The 4958-nt window shown below is 37.5% G+C and overlaps 1 pseudogene across 1 annotated transcript; it reads left to right on the top strand.

The window, feature by feature from the left end:
• Positions 1-246: 246 nt before the first annotated feature.
• LOC143593241 (protein TRIGALACTOSYLDIACYLGLYCEROL 4, chloroplastic-like) lies at positions 247-4958 on the top strand (annotated as a pseudogene). The gene is made up of 5 exons (XR_013146069.1): positions 247-529; positions 1966-2221; positions 2767-3124; positions 3606-3946; positions 4614-4958. The product of XR_013146069.1 is annotated as a protein TRIGALACTOSYLDIACYLGLYCEROL 4, chloroplastic-like (transcript).

Below are 4958 nucleotides of genomic sequence, written 5' to 3'. Positions count from 1 at the left end.
AAGTTTGGAAAACAAACACCCCCTTTGTATGTTGTACCTTTTTGTTGTGTTGTCTTCACACGCACCACATACACAGTCGATTCGAGGTCTCTGTTGTTGGTGAGTGAAGAGGATGAGTCTGCCTTCTATTTAATACTACTACTAATAATAATAATAATAATAATAATGATAATAATAATAATAATATTATAAACAATCACCAGCCAAGCAGCAACAGTCGGAAATAATAATAATTGACTAAATTGCAATGAGAAAACTTAAATGGGTACGGGACGGTGATGGGTTATGGGACTTGGACGTATCCACTCCGTCCACCCGCCATCGCCCGACCCGTACCCAATGACCCGATCCCATCGGTCCTCGGGTTGTCTAGGGGGGTACGTCTTTCGAGACCCAAACAGGTTGATTTCTTCCAACGGTTTATGTTTATGCCGTTTGTGCCTTCATACTCCCAAGTTCATCCGAGCCCGAATGCGAATGGCGGTGGCCTTTGTCTTCAACGCGTTCTTAATTTCGGCCTAGATCGATGGTATGGTTAGTAATTTATGTTCAATTATGTTCGTTTATGTTCGTGAACTGTTCGTTTAAAATATTTGTTGGTTATTTGTTGTTTACTAGTAACTCCGGTTAATTGTCCAATGTACTTTGGGGGTGTTTGGGATTTTGCTTATTTATAGGCTTGTAAACGAACCGAACGAACATGAACACAAACCCAAACACATATTTTGTGTTCGTTTGTTTAAAAATGAACATTTAAGTCTTGAATTTTTATTTTTTTTTATAGCTATTAATATAACTTCCATTTCTAGAAAACGTTTACAATAGTGGCAGGCAAACGGGCAACAAGCTGCGCCGCTACCCCCCTTTTGAATAGCAAAGCCAATCCTACTAAAAACGAAGCTTTGAGACCTAGGAGTTGAAGAGGTTCCGTGTACGACACGCTGGACCCTACTCAAAAAATTTACAGCCTCTGGGGCCAGGAAACCAAATGTATCAAATGAACATGTTCGTTTGTTTAACTTTTAAATGAACGGTTCACAAACATAATTGAACATATATGAATCTACTTAAATGAACATATGTGAACAAACATGAATAAACGGACATATACAAACGTTCACGAACATCAATGAACGGACGAAACATGTGTTCATGTTCGTTCATTTAATTAAACAAACACAGACTTTTGTTCATGTTTGTTCGTTTATTAAATAAATGAACTTCCCGCTGAACGGTTCACGAACAGTTCACCGAACGTTTGGTTCGTTTACAAGTTAATAAGGTGAGGATAATGCGAGTCATAAGTTAATAAGTCAGGATATTCCGACTTATTAACTTTTGACAATAAGTTATAAGGAGGTAAATAAGGAATCCCAAAGACCCCTTTTATTCCAATTGAAAATGGAAGCTCAGTTTTGAAACTGAAATATACATTACATACGGTTCCAAGCTATGCAGTTAATATCGGTCGCATATCGGTTATTGGTCCTCTTGTGAAACATCAGTACCGATAATACCAGCGACATTGACCAATATTTCACCGATATTCCCAATATCAGTGTTCTTTTAAGTCTTAAATTTCAACTTTTAGTGTTAAATGTTAGTGTTTTGCGTCTTAATATGTTCCTACTTGCTACAATGGTTAGTGTTTTGCAAGTTGCAAAAGGATAATATGTTAATAGTAGGAGAGTATGCTAAGTTTTTAGTGTTAAAATGCTATATATATAAATTCTGCATGATATTAAAATTTCTGATATCCCACCGCGATAATGGGCATCTCAAATATCGGTCCTCGGTCGCTGGTATGTTTGCTTATTCCATTTATTTGTTGTTTACTTGTAAGGTTTGGTGAATGGTCCGTCGATTAATCAGATTCAATTAACCATTACTGTTATGTTAAATCATTTCGGTTTATTTTTATAGTTAGCATTTCGGTTATGGTAAATCATGTAATGTTTTGTGCAGGCTTGGTACAGTGCTCGGTCAGTTCAACATACAAAAGTTGGTATCAAGCATAAAGAAAAACGGCTTCAGGCAGCCTACGCATGAATCTCCTTGGTTCCAAAGCGTTGGCACACATCTTAAGGATAAGTCCTTGTATGCCCTTGATTTCTGCTCTGAATTCTTCCTAACACCTGACAATACTCTTCTCTTAAGCCTAGAATCTTACGGTCATGATGACTACAAGACGCCCCGAAAGAAAGCAGTTTTCCATCACCAGGCAAGTAAATTAGTATCCCTCCTAGGGGTGCAAACGAGCCGAGCCTAAAAGTAAGCTCGTTTAATAAACGAGCCCGAGCCCGAGCTTCACTTGTTGATCTCATCCCGCTCGGGAGCCAAAACGAGCCTATCATTTTAATGATATATATGTGTGTCTATATATATATATATGCTAGTAATTATTAATAATACACACACACACACACACATATATATATATAGTTATTAAAAAATAATTAAATAATATATACTATTATATATAAAATTAAAATTAAAAAATATAATAATAATTATAAATGTATAAAAATTAATTAATAAATAGTACGCGAGCCGAGCTCGAGCTTGAAAACTACTGACGAGCAGAGCCTGAGCTTTAAAAGTAAAGATCGAAACGAGCCGAGCTCGAGCTCTGTGAAAGTTACACAAGCCGAACTCGAGCCTAGTCAAGCTCGGGCTTGGCGTTTTGCACCCCTATTTATTCCCTCCGGGTCATTTACGTTTGCGTTTACTTTGCCATGCCAACAAAATAGTGTTGTTTTCTTGCAGTTTCCGCATCATAGTCTAACTCTAGAAGCAGCTTCTCCTGGACTTTTTGTTGACAAGGACGGGACTTACTGGGACGTCCCGTTGACGATGGCACTTGATCTTGCATCCGTTGCTTCTTCTGATAATGGCCCAAGTTACCACGTCTGCATCAACAATAATACTGGCCCACCGAAACAGTTTGGAAGCCATAAAAACGATGCAACGGTCGCCGCTTTACAGCCTGGTTTGTTCGCAAAAACTGCGTTTATTTTCAAAAACAGCATGGACGTATGGAGGAGTGAAGCACCCAAGTTGAAAATGGTGCAACCATATGACGTATTCCTCTCTGATCCTCATATTTCAGCAACAGGAGTCATTGGTAAGCAATGCTGAGGGGTGAAAACGAGCTGAGCCGAGCCCGAGCTTGTTAGTAGTTTTTCAAGCTCGGCTCGTTTACTATTTCTTATTAATTGTATATATTTATAATTATTATTTTATATATTTTTTTCAGTTATAATTCTATATATAACATAATATATATTATTCAGTTTTTTTTATAATATTAAATAGATTAATTAATAATTATTAAATATATAATATATATTATAAAAATTATGAAAGGCTCGTTTAGGCTTGCGAGCCGGCTCTAGCTCCATAAGTGAAGCTTGGGCCGAGGCTCGTTTATTAAACGAGCTTACTTTTAGGCTCGGGATCGTTTAAGCTCAGCTCAATCGCGCTTTTTCACGAGCTGATCTCGAGTGGCTCGCGAGCAGATCGGCTCGTATGCACCCCTAAAGCCGACGTGCACCATTGCAATTTGTTGATTTTAATTTCATGTTTTTTTATATGTTATGGTGCAGGAGGTGTGCTTACTGCATGTTTTGGAGAGAATTCAGTTAGAGCGCCACCTGGTGATGATGGTTCTTGTCGTAAAGGTTTTGGTCTCGGTGTGAGGAGGGGAAAGTGTGCTGTTTTAGCCGATTCATTTGTCACATTGTCACTCTCTGCACAGTACGGAACGTTCCAGAAGATGTTCCTTGATCTAACTCGTTTTCAGGCCGTCCTCGATTTCCCGTCCGGTTCAACTTTCTTTTCAGGCGCTGCTCGTTTGGCAAAAGATGTATACAATTCTCGACCACCTAATAATCTAGACGCGATTCAGGAAGTTTGTCCAAATATCACCCTTTCGTTTCAGCAGCAGGTACACGCCTTTCGATTAAATTATTATGAGAAGCGTTTTTACAATATATAGCTAGTGGTGGAGCCAATTTGTGTCCACAGGATTCGGTCAATTTTTGGTTTTATACATAGCCTATAAGAACGAATTAACGAGCGAGCCCAATATTATTTAAAAAAAATAGTCGAACCCATTGATTATGAAAAAAATAGGTTTTTTAGTAATGAATATTTTTTTTATAAAATATAAAAAAATCTTTGAAAAAAATATAAAATGAGTTAATAAGCCCAATCATAATTATAGTTTATAAAAACAAAATCCCAAAGTTATTCATAGAATGAGTTAATAAGCCCAATCATAATTATGATTCTTAAACATGGTACCTAAAAAATAAATAATAAAAAGCATTATAAACGCGTAGGGAACGATTATAATATGTAATATCTTTTTTATTTAATACGACTTTGTATTTCATTGAATATCGACGATGTACTTTTGTTATGATAGTGTCATAGTGATATTCCATTTTATTTATTTTATCGAATGGCGACCCGACCCAAACCATCCGGGCCCGAAAACTTTGACGCCGGAAAAAATCAAGCACCGAAAAATCCAGAACGCATAGGAAAAAATTCCTGGCTCCACCACTGTACATAATATAGCTAACGCCTATTACAATTAAATGGTGCAGCTGGCCGGACCGTTCAGTTTCAGGGTGGATTCGGGACTAGAGTTGGATCTCAAAAGTGAGAAGTTTCTGAAAGTGAAGTATCCGATAGTTGCACTGGAATATGCATTACAGGTTCTTGGTTCTGCAAAAGCAGTTGCATGGTACTCGCCGAGGCAGCGGGAGTTCATGATGGAGCTTCGTTTTTTTGAGACCTGACTCGTATTATGTTTACGTCTTGATTTGAATGCATTCTACTTAACTTTGTAGAGGACATTCCAAAAATTGAATTCAAAGTGATCACTTTGACCATGGCCAAAACTCGGCGTCGTTAAACTAAATTCTAAACCTCTATCATTATCATTAGCA

Source organism: Bidens hawaiensis, unplaced genomic scaffold (genome assembly GCF_021521415.1).
Source record: "Bidens hawaiensis isolate Kalapana, Puna unplaced genomic scaffold, B.hawaiensis_p1.1 tig00041863_1, whole genome shotgun sequence".
In the NCBI taxonomy this organism is placed as follows: domain Eukaryota; kingdom Viridiplantae; phylum Streptophyta; class Magnoliopsida; order Asterales; family Asteraceae; genus Bidens; species Bidens hawaiensis.
The sequence above is the reverse complement of the archived record's forward strand: the minus strand, read 5'-3'. Positions and strand labels throughout refer to the sequence as shown.